Source organism: Rutidosis leptorrhynchoides, chromosome 3 (assembly GCF_046630445.1).
Source record: "Rutidosis leptorrhynchoides isolate AG116_Rl617_1_P2 chromosome 3, CSIRO_AGI_Rlap_v1, whole genome shotgun sequence".
NCBI classification, from domain to species: Eukaryota; Viridiplantae; Streptophyta; class Magnoliopsida; order Asterales; family Asteraceae; genus Rutidosis; species Rutidosis leptorrhynchoides.
The window spans coordinates 385,029,941-385,044,458 of NC_092335.1; the positions used below are offsets into that span (position 1 = coordinate 385,029,941).

At 40.3% G+C, this 14,518-nt stretch overlaps 1 non-coding gene across 1 annotated transcript; it reads left to right on the forward strand.

The window, feature by feature from the left end:
* The first annotated feature begins 14,007 nt into the window (after positions 1–14,007).
* On the forward strand, positions 14,008–14,113 carry LOC139903630 (small nucleolar RNA R71). Its single transcript, XR_011778440.1, has one exon. It is a non-coding gene; the product is annotated as a small nucleolar RNA R71 (small nucleolar RNA).
* The last annotated feature ends 405 nt before the right edge of the window (positions 14,114–14,518 follow it).

Consider the following 14,518-nt stretch of genomic DNA (forward strand, 5'->3'; position numbering starts at 1 on the left):
ATGATTCTGCTTCAAGAACTTCGAGCCATCCAAGGATCCATTGAAGCTAGATCCATTTTTCTCTTTTCCAGTAGGTTTATCCAAGGAACTTAAGGTAGTAATGATGTTCATAACATCATTCGATTCATACATATAAAGCTATCTTATTCGAAGGTTTAAACTTGTAATCACTAGAACATAGTTTAGTTAATTCTAAACTTGTTCGCAAATAAAAGTTAATCCTTCTAACTTGAATTTTAAAATCAACTAAACACATGTTCTATATCTATATGATATGCTAACTTAATGATTTAAAACCTGGAAACACGAAAACACCGTAAAACCGGATTTACGCCGTCGTAGTAACACCGCGGGCTATTTTGGGTTAGTTAATTAAAAACTATGATAAACTTTGATTTAAAAGTTGTTATTCTGAGAAAATGATTTTTATTATGAACATGAAACTATATCCAAAAATTATGGTTAAACTCAAAGTGGAAGTATGTTTTCTAAAATGGTCATCTAGACGTCGTTCTTTCGACTGAAATGACTACCTTAACAAAAATGACTTGTAACTTATTTTTCCAACTATAAACCTATACTTTTTCTATTTAGATTCATAAAATAGAGTTCAATATGAAACCATAGCAATTTGATTCACTCAAAACGGATTTAAAATGAAGAAGTTATGGGTAAAACAAGATTGGATAATTTTTCTCATTTTCGCTACGTGAAAATTGGTAACAAATCTATTCCAACCATAACTTAATCAACTTGTATTGTATATTATGTAATCTTGAGATACCATAGACACGTATACAATGTTTCGACCTATCATGTCGACACATCTATATATATTTCAGAACAACCATAGACACTCTATATGTGAATGTTGGAGTTAGCTATACAGGGTTGAGGTTGATTCCAAAATATATATAGTTTGAGTTGTGATCAATACTGAGATACGTATACACTGGGTCGTGGATTGATTCAAGATAATATTTATCGATTTATTTCTGTACATCTAACTGTGGACAACTAGTTGTAGGTTACTAACGAGGACAGCTGACTTAATAAACTTAAAACATCAAAATATATTAAAAGTGTTGTAAATATATTTTGAACATACTTTGATATATATGTATATGTTGTTATAGGTTCGTGAATCAACCAGTGGCCAAGTCTTACTTCTCGACGAAGTAAAAATCTGTGAAAGTGAGTTATAGTCCCACTTTTAAAATCTAATATTTTTGGGATGAGAATACATGCAGGTTTTATAAATGATTTACAAAATAGACACAAGTATGTGAAACTACATTCTATGGTTGAATTATCGAAATTGAATATGCCCCTTTTTATTAAGTCTGGTAATCTAAGAATTAGGGAACAGACACCCTAATTGACGCGAATCCTAAAGATAGATCTATCGGGCCCAACAAGCCCCATCCAAAGTACCGGATGCTTTAGTACTTCGAAATTTATATCATATCCGAAGGGTGTCCCGGAATGATGGGGATATTCTTATATATGCATCTTGTTAATGTCGGTTACCAGGTGTTCACCATATGAATGATTTTTATCTCTATGTATGGGATGTGTATTGAAATATGAAATCTTGTGGTCTATTATTATGATTTGATATATATAGGTTAAACCTATAACTCACCAACATTTTTGTTGACGTTTTAAGCATGTTTATTCTCAGGTGATTATTAAGAGCTTCCGCTGTCGCATACTTAAATAAGGACGAGATTTGGAGTCCATGCTTGTATGATATTGTGTAAAAACTGCATTCAAGAAACTTATTTTGTTGTAACATATTTGTATTGTAAACCATTATGTAATGGTCGTGTGTAAACAGAATATTTTAGATTATCATTATTTGATAATCTACGTAAAGCTTTTTAAACCTTTATTGATGAAATAAAGGTTATGGTTTATTTTAAAATGAATGCAGTCTTTGAAAAACGTCTCATATAGAGGTCAAAACCTCGCAACGAAATTAATTAATATGGAACGTTTTTAATCAATAAGAACGGGACATTTCAAATACAGCATAAAAAGATTATACCAACATCCCACACTTAGATGAACATTGTCCTCAATGTTCCTAGTGTATCCCACACTTAGGAGTTTTAGTTGAAGATTTGGGATTATTTGTCTAGTGTTTATTTGGGTTAGAATCCCACACTTGGTGATAAGTTAGGATGCGGTATAATTTTAAAATTTGAGCTAGTAACGGGAAGAAAGGAGTACCCCCAGCAGACATGGTTTTTTGTGAAGAGGCTGGCTGGCTTGGAAGTCTCGTCCTTTATTTATCGGCTCACTTATCATCCTTTATTCTTCTACTCTACTTTATTGCATGGGTTGCCTCTCGAGAAGCATTTTTATTTAAGTTCGTTGGCTCGACCGTAATGATGCCTAAAAAGCAGACATTCCCCTCTGGTAGTTGTGATCTTGGTCTTCTCGAGGGAATGTGAGTCTTGGTGGATAAATTCTGAGAAAGTTTCAGACCAACAGTGGTAACAGATCTAGTACTTCTCTTGAAGATCTTCTAAAAGAGAGATAATGTGCGGTTTCGGCTCGTGACAGATCTTGATGTCTGATAAGAATATGATCCACTACTCTGCTAGTTGATCCATGAATGTCAATCATTGAGGCAGTGCTGTTGGTGATTACTTCTCTAATATGATGTTCATTCCAGAGATCTTCAAATAGTGTCAGAAATTGTATCTTCAGTATCTCAAAATGTTTTGATCGGTGGTCTCCACAGTAGGAGTCTGTAGCTTTGCACAAATTAGTCAGGAGGCGAAACTGAAAAGGAGTGAAGAGCAGCAGGGACCCAAGCATTAATGTGTAACAACCCAAACCAACCCGCGAACAAACCACGTGAAAATACAAAATAATTTTTTTTTTTGCTGAACTGCCACCTGGCGCGGCGCGCCATATAGGCCGCGCGGCGCGCCAAACCTGACTGTCCGGAAAGTCTTTAAATGCGAAAATGTTTGACTAGTTCCTGACGTATTTAGACAAAACGCTTTTAACCGCATGTTCTATATATAAAAACTAGCGCGTTCCATTAATAAAATTTAGTTTACGAAGCGGGGCCCACATCGACCCAAATTACCCTTTAAGTATCAAAATACAATTTTCGACCACAAGACTTTTAATACAAAACAAAGCCGAGCATGGCGATTGGGGATACGCTACCCAATCCTAATAAATCCAAAAGCAAGCCTTCTACGCAAACTATGCAAGTCCTCTAATCCTCGCGCTTACCTGAGCCACCATCCGCATGCAATCTATAAAAAGAGTCAACAACGAGAGGGTAAGCTAACGCTTAGTGAATGATAATATACTACATACATATATATGTATAAAATGGACACGCCACAAAATAACAAATACCGCATACCGAGGCATCCATATAAGGCACTACACTAAGCATACCGTACGATCTCTAAGCAACGAGCTAAAGATACAACAACAATATAAGTTCACCAACGACGATGTGAACAACGCCAAATAGCTACACCCGGAGGGTTAGCTACAACACAACAATACATTAATATATAACAATATAAACGAACAAGGTTAACGCCTTAACCCAATACCGAGAACCAAATACCACAATGAAGATTGGCCGAACTACACGAGCCTTAGTAATCCGAAACCACACGAGATTACTATCTTCACAACATCGAGGTTGGCCGAACTACACGAGCCTTAGAAATCCGAAATCACACGAGATTACTACCTCAATAAGATGACCGAACTACACGAGTCACCATGAATCCGAACTACACGAGATTCATTTTGATAAGATGACCGAACTACACGAGTCACCATGAATCCGAACTACACGAGATTCATTTTGATAAGATGACCGAACTACACGAGTCACCATGAATCCGAACTACACGAGATTCATTTTGATAAGATGACCGAACTACACGCGTCATCGTGAATCCGAACTACACGCGATTCACTTCTCCAACTCAAAACCCTTCGCCATTGGGGTTATATCATCCACATCACAACCACGTGTGATAGTGTACACACAAAACGTGTACCTCGCCAAAGGTGGTCAACCAAAACGCACAACCGTGCCAATTGGATCTAAACGTAAGTCTATCAAGTCCACCTATATGTGAAGTGAGCTCTATAACCGAGAACCACTTCACCCGACCCGCACCCATCCTACACATACATATGCACATAGGATATTATCACTCACCTTGAAGTCTTGAAGAATGCTTCCAAGTAAACCGCAACTCGCCAATGGAAAATACCTATTCCATTATTACCATTACAACAATACACTTAGAGTGGATTCACAAATCAACCCAATTCGACACTTAGTGCAAATTTGACCCAAATGCACTTCTAAGCACAAACCGTGCCCAAAACTAACCAATAATCACTAACACAAGTGAGAATGGTCCTAATACGCCAATTAAACCCGAACACAAGTGTTAAACACGTGTCATACCCATTTTGACACTTAAACCCTAATTTTGACCCATTAAGTCAAAATCTCACCATTTACAAGTTTTGACACCAAAACACATTTAACTTGGTTTTATACTTCAACTTAATCCATTTCAAGTTTATAAACCTCATTAAATCGCCAAATGGGTCATAATCACCACCAAACCCTAATTTGACCCAAAGTCACAATTAGTCAACCAATTAACCTTAAATGGGTTTCAATACTTCCTTAATCACTAACTTAAGTGATTAAACTCAATTTCAAGTCCTAAACATGGCCAATTAGTTCACCAACCCAAAATCCACCAACAATTAACAATAAACCCAATTACTAGCATCACTAAACCCATTTCATCATCTAAAAGGGTTTTACAACAAACTAACTCAAAACCCTAACTTGAATAACAAATCCAATAAATGAAATTCGGAGTTTGAGCTTACCAATACTATCACCGCGTAGCCAAGAACGAGAGGAACAACTTTAGAACCCGAGCTTTTGATCCAAACGGCCTCCTTCTTCTCCAAAACCCCAAATCTCTCTCTAGAATCTCTCTCTCTCTCTCTAGATAGTTGGGAGTGATGGATGGATGTGAAAATGATCCAAAACTGATCCAAACCAGCTAATATGGCTCACAAATCTGGCCCCAAGTGAAATTACCCAAATACCCTTCATTTAAACCTTTTAAAAAGGCTGAAAATTGCCTCAGCAGCAATCGGCGCGCCGCGCCAGAAGGTGGAGCGCCGCTCCAAATAACTGGAAATTGTGGTCGAGCCCAAAACAGGTTTCAGCAACTTGTTTTGGCCATAACTTTTCGACCGTAACTCCATTTTTGATGAATCAAATATCGTTGGAAACGTAATAAGATATTCTATCCAATGGTAAGGCTTTGAAACATCAACTCAAATTTATTTAGGGTTGAAAAGATACATACACACCTTGTCACTTCGGACAACGTCCAGTTTCCTTCGACGTTCGAGCAAGCAACACGTACACTTCATACATGCATCATACACCATAAATACATTATGTACAATCAATATTTGGGTCTTACAACTCTCCCCCACTTAAACTCGATCACGTCCTCGTGATCTTCTCCACTTAACCAATTCGGAACTACTCAACGGTCCTCAATTATAAGTCCCAATCCGACTTTTCTAAGCAATTCTTCCCAATGAATCGCCTTTAACAACTAAAATCGTCACCCACGATTTATCAAAACCACAATCCGAGCACTAAAACCATGCTCCTACCCCAACATCGGGAGAAACTCAACTAATCTCGTACCGAGATATCAATCCCTTAGCGTACTATTACCGACTACAATGCTAGAAGCAACCAAGTCTCAACCTAGGGTCAACAACCCGAAACGATGAAGACCGAACCAAACTAATCCTTACGGATCCCATCAATCAATAAACATCCATTGTAGTGCGCAATACAACCAATACGCAACTATCGTAACATCATAATCCAACGGTTAGAAACCGGTAGCGCCCAAGCGACTATGGCGACGCTAATCCCATGGTGTACAAAATCGACGATCGTCACACCCGTAACAACACGTGAGCGAAACACGACTATCGCATCACTAATCACACAACACACGAAGGCTGGCCGAAAAAACACGCGCCTTAGTGAATCCGAACTACACGCGACTCACTACCTTCACCACAACAACAATCGGGAATGGCCGAACTACACGCGCCATAGTGAATCCGAACTACACGAGAGTCACTATCCCGGAGGAATGACCGAACTACACGAGTCAATTGTGAATTCGAACTACACGAGATTCACTCCTCAATACAATGACCGAAACCACAAGAGTCATTTGTGAATCCGAACTACACGAGATTCACTTCCACAACATCGAGTTTGGCCGAACTACACGAGCCTTAGTAATCCGAAACCACACGAGATTACTACCTCAATAAGATGACCGAACTACACGAGTCACCATGAATCCGAACTACACGAGATTCATTTAGTTAAGATGACCGAAACCACACGCGTCATCGTAAATCCGAAACCACACGCGATTCACAATCTCAACATAGGAATGGTACTCGCATTTCCCACCGGTACTCGCATTTCCCGATAGTGTTACACCATACCGACATAACACTACTCCCTTGATGAAGTCAGCGGACCCCGAAGGTCATGCTCCACCAATCACAACACCGGATGAAGTCAGCGGACCCGAAGATCATGCTTCACCGATCACAACACCGGATGAAGTCAGCGGACCCGAAGATCATGCTTCACCGATATAACACCACGCTCATGATGAAGTCAGCGGACTCCGAAAGTCATGCTCCACCAATCAGGTATTCCCATGATGAAGTCAGCGGACCCTAAAGATCATGCTTCATCAAACAACCATACCATAATCGAGCAAGAACCACCTATACCAAACATAGGTACAAAACAATAATTCTCTAAAAGAGAATCCGACACACACATCCCTTAACCGAGGGATTTCACCTTGCTTACCAAACACGTCCATTATCTCTCAACGAGATTTACCACATTACCACCTCGGTGATAATTCAAATCCAAACCATAAGTACAATTTATCCGAAATTGTACTCTACCACAGATCGACCGAAACCAGGTCTCGACAACATTTTCCGGATCTACCAAAAGCATCATCCGAAATCTCACACTAAAACATCCTCGTGCGGGAGTGTAACTCCCCCACTTGGAACCACGTTCCATATCCAAAACTCGTACAACCGCACAATGCTACCACATGTAGACTTTACCAACGATTGGGCTCACACGACCCATTACCACATCTTGCTCCAACCTTGAGCACACGAAGGATTTTAATCAACCCTTAAACACTTTGTACGAAAAGTGTACCGCAACACAATCGGAGTCGAACACCACGCTAGTAGGTATAAAAGAGGCACCTAATGTCGCGTCATAAAGACTCCATTACCAACAAACATCGAGATTTAAAACACTCGATCTCAAGGGTTCCAACCAACCGACGAACCTCATGATTCGTCACTTCAACATAAAAGCGAACACGCGCTTAACAACCAAACACCAAAACCATTTTCGTGGCTTGGTAGAAACGTTTCCCAAATACTCCGGACAAAAACGAGCCTTCGCCATAAAGGTCGTCTTAAGAGTACTCAAATCTATAGATCCTTGTCGCAAATTTCGCAACTCATTAAGCAATTTCCACAAATCGTCCGAAGTCCGGAACTCCTCGAAGAATTCCTCCTTAAAGTCGTCCCACGATAAAGCCATAAACATCTCGCCACCGACAAGATCAATCTTACCATCCAACCAATCCCTTGTCCTACCCCGCAACAAACTCGTAGCGAGTCTCGTCTTTCTCTCGGGAGGGCAATCAATAGTACGGAAACACCCTTCGACGTCCGAAATCCAAGTTGTGCTTACCAAGGGATCCGGCTTTCCGTCATACATCGGGGGTTTAGTCCTCATGAAGCTCTTAAGATAACGCTCCATTTCACCACTACTTTGAAGTTCGGAATACCTCCTTTCCATTCTTTCTTCTAACGCGCCCATTTGCTCCGCAACCCTAGTGTTAAACTCCGCGTCATTCGCCTCAGTCTCGTTTCGCGTCGTCATTCTAAAGAATGCAAAACGATTAGTCCACGAACGTGTAAAACCGTACGCACGACACAGCCCCATCTTGCTAAACACTCATCGTACATCACTTGTTAGACACGATTTGCACCCGTAATAAGGTTTGCAAGTTCTTATTACGCACACATGCCGCATCGACTCGTTAGTACAACGACCGTCTCGCTCGATGATATACACAAACACAACCAAAATTCTACGCGGTACAAACACACGCGAGAATTATTATCACAACACAACAACATATTAATAATATCCGCATTACTAATATAAACGTTAGTCAACCTATAGCCAAGGCACTAACCAAACCCATTCCGACCCGTAATAGTACAAGTCCCGCAACAATTTAAGCACACACAAGTCTAAGTCTAGGCACCTATCTCAAGTCACCTAAATCCCTTAGACCATGCTCTGATACCACTTGTAACAACCCAAACCAACCCGCGAACAAACCACGTGAAAATACAAAATAAAATTTTTTTTTGCTGAACTGCCACCTGGCGCGGCGCGCCATATAGGCCGCGCGGCGCGCCAAACCTGACTGTCCGGAAAGTCTTTAAATGCGAAAATGTTTGACTAGTTCCCGACGTATTTAGACAAAACGCTTTTAACCGCATTTTCTATATATAAAAACTAGCGCGTTCCATTAATAAAATTTAGTTTACGAAGCGGGGCCCACATCGACCCAAATTACCCTTTAAGTATCAAAATACAATTTTCGACCATAAGACTTTTAATACAAAACAAAGCCGAGCATGGCGATTGGGGATACGCTACCCAATCCTAATAAATCCAAAAGCAAGCCTTCTACGCAAACTATGCAAGTCCTCTAATCCTCGCGCTTACCCGAGCCACCATCCGCATACAATCTATAAAAAGAGTCAACAACGAGAGGGTAAGCTAACGCTTAGTGAATGATAATATACTACATACATATATATGTATAAAATGGACACGCCACAAAATAACAAATACCGCATACCGAGGCATCCATATAAGGCACTACACTAAGCATACCGTACGATCTCTAAGCAACGAGCTAAAGATACAACAACAATATAAGTTCACCAACGACGATGTGAACAACGCCAAATAGCTACACCCGGAGGGTTAGCTACAACACAATAATACATTAATATATAACAATATAAACGAACAAGGTTAACGCCTTAACCCAATACCGAGAACCAAATACCACAATGAAGATTGGCCGAACTACACGAGCCTTAGTAATCCGAAACCACACGAGATTACTATCTTCACAACATCGAGGTTGGCCGAACTACACGAGCCTTAGAAATCCGAAACCACACGAGATTACTACCTCAATAAGATGACCGAACTACACGAGTCACCATGAATCCGAACTACACGAGATTCATTTTGATAAGATGACCGAACTACACGAGTCACCATGAATCCGAACTACACGAGATTCATTTTGATAAGATGACCGAACTACACGAGTCACCATGAATCCGAACTACACGAGATTCATTTTGATAAGATGACCGAACTACACGCGTCATCGTGAATCCGAACTACACGCGATTCACTTCTCCAACTCAAAACCCTTCGCCATTGGGGTTATATCATCCACATCACAACCACGTGTGATAGTGTACACACAAAACGTGTACCTCGCCAAAGGTGGTCAACAAAAACGCATAACCGTGCCAATTGGATCTAAACGCAAGTCTATCAAGTCCACCTATATGTGAAGTGAGCTCTATAACCGAGAACCACTTCACCCGACCCGCACCCATCCTACACATACATATGCACATAGGATATTATCACTCACCTTGAAGTCTTGAAGAATGCTTCCAAGTAAACCGCAACTCGCCAATGGAAAATACCTATTCCATTATTACCATTACAACAATACACTTAGAGTGGATTCAGAAATCAACCCAATTCGACACTTAGTGCAAATTTGACCCAAATGCACTTCCAAGCACAAACCGTGCCCAAAACTAACCAATAATCACTAACACAAGTGAGAATGGTCCTAATACGCCAATTAAACCCGAACTCAAGTGTTAAACACGTGTCATACCCATTTTGACACTTAAACCCTAATTTTGACCCATTAAGTCAAAATCTCACCATTTACAAGTTTTGACACCAAAACACATTTAACTTGGTTTTATACTTCAACTTAATCCATTTCAAGTTTATAAACCTCATTAAATCGCCAAATGGGTCATAATCACCACCAAACCCTAATTTGACCCAAAGTCACAATTAGTCAACCAATTAACCTTAAATGGGTTTCAATACTTCCTTAATCACTAACTTAAGTGATTAAACTCAATTTCAAGTCCTAAACATGGCCAATTAGTTCACCAACCCAAAATCCACCAACAATTAACAATAAACCCAATTACTAGCATCACTAAACCCATTTCATCATCTAAAAGGGTTTTACAACAAACTAACTCAAAACCCTAAGTTGAATAACAAATCCAATAAATGAAATTCGGAGTTTGAGCTTACCAATACTATCACCACGTAGCCAAGAATGAGAGGAACAACTTTAAAACCCGAGCTTTTGATCCAAACGGCCTCCTTCTTCTCCAAAACCTCAAATCTCTCTCTAGAATCTCTCTCTCTCTCTCTAGATAGTTGGGAGTGATGGATGGATGTGAAAATGATCCAAAACTGATCCAAACCAGCTAATATGGCTCACAAATCCAGCCCCAAGTGAAATTACCCAAATACCCTTCATTTAAACCTTTTAAAAAGGCTGAAAATTGCCTCAGCAGCAATCGGCGTACCGCGCCAGAAGGTGGAGCGCCGCTCCAAATAACTGGAAATTGTGGTCGAGCCCAAAACAGGTTTCAACAACTTGTTTTGGCCATAACTTTTCGACCGTAACTCCATTTTTGATGAATCAAATATCGTTGGAAACGTAATAAGATATTCTATCCAATGGTAAGGCTTTGAAACATCAACTCAAACTTTATTTGGGGTTGAAAAGATACGTACACACCTTGTCACTTCGGACAACACCCAGTTTCCTTCGACATTCGAGCAAGCAACACGTACACTTCATACATGCATCATACACCATAAATACATTATGTACAATCAATATTTGGGTCTTACATAATGTCACCGTCTTTGAGTATATCTCCCGACATCCGGCTTTGAATGTGAAACTAGGATCCGTGGATTCTTGAAAGATACGTGCTATCTGCTTCGTAACGTAGGTGGCAATGTTGACTCGGTCTGGTTCAAGATGAGAAAATGGATTGTTGCGTCTTATTTCTTCTGTGACTGCGTCTCGTAACTCTTTGATAATCAGATCAGCGTGGTGATCAATAGTTACGTAGATCACTAGCCTCTCTGGTGTGCTTTCGAAATTATCTCTTTATAAGAGAGCGAAAAATCTGTGAATATCCTCGATCATTTTTAAATCAGAGTGATAAGTCGGGCGTCCTGTGGAATGATCTATATGCTTCCGGATGCGAGTCAGTAGTGCTCGTTGATTTGCTGAGAAGGGAAGTGTAGATCCGGCTAAGGCATTGTAGACCTTATAGTAAATGATCTTCTGATCTCGATAGAATCTTGTCTCAAGAATAGTGCGAACTACTGAATTGTGCTCTCGTTGCCTTTCTTTGCGGTATATATGATCGTGAAGGGTATTAATAAAGTCTTGAATGCGCTCTTCTAGGATTTCAACATTATTATCTTCTCTCTATAGATAGAGATTGTATTCGTCTTTGATAGCCATGATTCGTTTGGTTAAGCGTAGCGTGAAATCAATTGTTGATTTACGGATGGCTTCGAGAATGTCTTCAAATTCATCGGTGTCATTGATGAAGGTTATCATGTCGGCGTGAGTAGATATGATCGGAATTCGATTTGAAGAAGAGTCCGGCTCCTCCTGATCTGGTTCGGATGGAGAATACGAGTTATCCAGAATGTCTTCATGTTGCTTTTCCTCGTTATCATCGGTATAATAGTCGTCTGAAGATTCGCCTGATGAACGGGTTTCTTCAGTATTCTGGTTCTTCACTTCGATACTTGCGGGATCAATTTTTATATCCTTAACCTCAACCTTATCAGTCTTCTTTTTGAAGCAAATGATCAAACTGTAATCTTCTGTCTCAAGTCTCATTAATTCTTCGTGATGTTCCGGGCTTGGAGATGGTATTATCATAGTTTCTTTTACGTCTTCCATTTCCTCTTCCTCCTCAGGTTCTTCATCTTCCTCTATTTCTTCACTGGGATCCTCTTCTTCCATTTATGGGTCGTCAGCAGACTGTGATTTGACACCCATCTCGATATCTTTGGCTGGTGATGGGGATTCATCATCGGAAGTGATCTGTCTGGTGGAAATAGCATACATCTCTGCCTGTCCAGAAAGATAGGTAGGTCGGTCAATTTTGAAGGTAACGCTCTCCCTATGTGATCATAAAATCAAGGTTTGATTGTACACATCAATGACAGTCCTAGCCGTATTGATGAAAGGTCTTCCTAACACTATTGGTGTGTGTAAGTCTTCTTGTATGTCCATCACTACGAAATCTGTAGGGTACAAGAATTTGTCGACTTTCACCAGGACGTTCTCAACTATGCCCTTGGGATATCGAATTGTGTGATCGGAAAGTTAGATTGTCATTTTAGTTGGTTATAAGTCTCTTAACTCTAATCTCTTGTAGAGAGAGTAGGGGATTAGGTTGATACTTGCTCCTAAATCTGTTAGCGCATGAATGGTTCCAGATTGGTAGATTAAACACAGGAAAATGAATCGGCCCGTATCTCCTAGCATCTGTGGTAGAGGGTTTCTGAGTGCTGCTGAGCATTCTTCGCTCAGCGGAATTTTGTTAGAATCTGGTATCCTTTCCTTTGTAGAGAGACGCCTTCGGATATATCTCTTCTGGTTGGGAACTTTGGATACGGTTTCCAGGAATCTTCCATCGAGTTTGAAGGAATCAAGCTTGGATGGTTCCTCCTGTAGCCTTCCAGGGTAGGGTACACGTACTGGAGTTGCAGCGGACAGCTTCTGAATATATGTCGATTTATTCTTGAGCCTAGCTGACCTTTTCCGTGGTTCTTCCTCTGGGATTACAGAATCCTTTTGCTTTGCTTCTTCTATGTGGGGATTTTGGATAGTATTACTAGGTAACCTTCCTTGTGGTAGGGTTTCAAGGCGTTGTGATAACTGACCGAGCTTCGTTTTTAGACTTTTGAGTAGAACCAATTGATTTCTCATTAGTATCTCCGTCTGGTCTTGTCTAGATGCATTTCTCTAATTTAGCAGTTGTTGTCCTTGGATAAACTGTGTCAACTGATCATCAGCTCCGAGAGTAGGGCTGTATACTTTTGTAATCTGGGTGGTTGGGGAATTTTCCTCAGCTGGTGGTCTAGTGAGTGGAAATGGTTAATCGTAGGTCAATTGAGATTGTTGGGGTGGATAAGGTGGGTAACGATAGCGAAAAGGTTGGTTATTTCTTCGGAATTGGTTAACCCTAGGTTGTTGATTGAATCCGGGATTTGATTGAGGAGCTAGGTATTGAACGTAACAGACTGAACCGTCAGGGTTCTCGTACTTAACTTGATATTCTTCAGTGGGTTGCGGGTTGGTACAATTAACACAGGCCTGGACCTGGTTAACTTGCTGCGGCTGTGTCTTCAATTCTTCGAGTTATTTGGCAAGAGACTTCATCTTGTATGTGAGAGATTTGATGGCCTCCTTTTGATTATTAAGTGCTGAGAGTGGGGTAGATGATGAAGTTATTTCACCACTGTTCCAGTTATGATGATGCATTGTCATGTTCTTGAGCAACTCCCATGCTTCGTCTGCGGTTTGGCTCATCAAATTTCCTTGAGCTGCGACATTGATTGTCATCCTATGATTTACCGTACGGCCATTGTAGAAGGTACAAATTTGGGCTGACCGTTATAACTGGTGATTAGGGCATTTCTTCAGCAGGGTTTTGAATCGCTCCCATGCAGTGTAAAGAGATTCATCATAACTTTGTTTAAAGTTAATGATGTCATTCTTGAGTTTGGTTTGTTTAGAAAGAGGGAAATATTTGGTTAGGAATTTAGTAGCCATCTCCGTCCAAGACATGATGGAATCTTTTTCCAATCCTTCAAACCATGTTTGTACATGATGAGTGAGAGAATAGGGGAACAAGTATAGCCGGACTATATCTTGTCCTATCCCTGGCTGTTTGTAGGAGTTCGAAAGAGATATGAATTTATCAAGGTGAGAGTTAGGATCGTCATTCGGAAGTCCATGAAATTGACAGCCATTTTGGATGAGCTGTATAATGTGATGTTTAACTCGAACGAGTGTCCTTGAATCTCTAGAAATCTGATCGGTCCTCCTCGACCTTCAATCGAGGGTTTTGTGTTTTCTGCTAAAGTAATGCGTAACGCCATTTATTTTCTGATTTGTGCTTCCTTGCG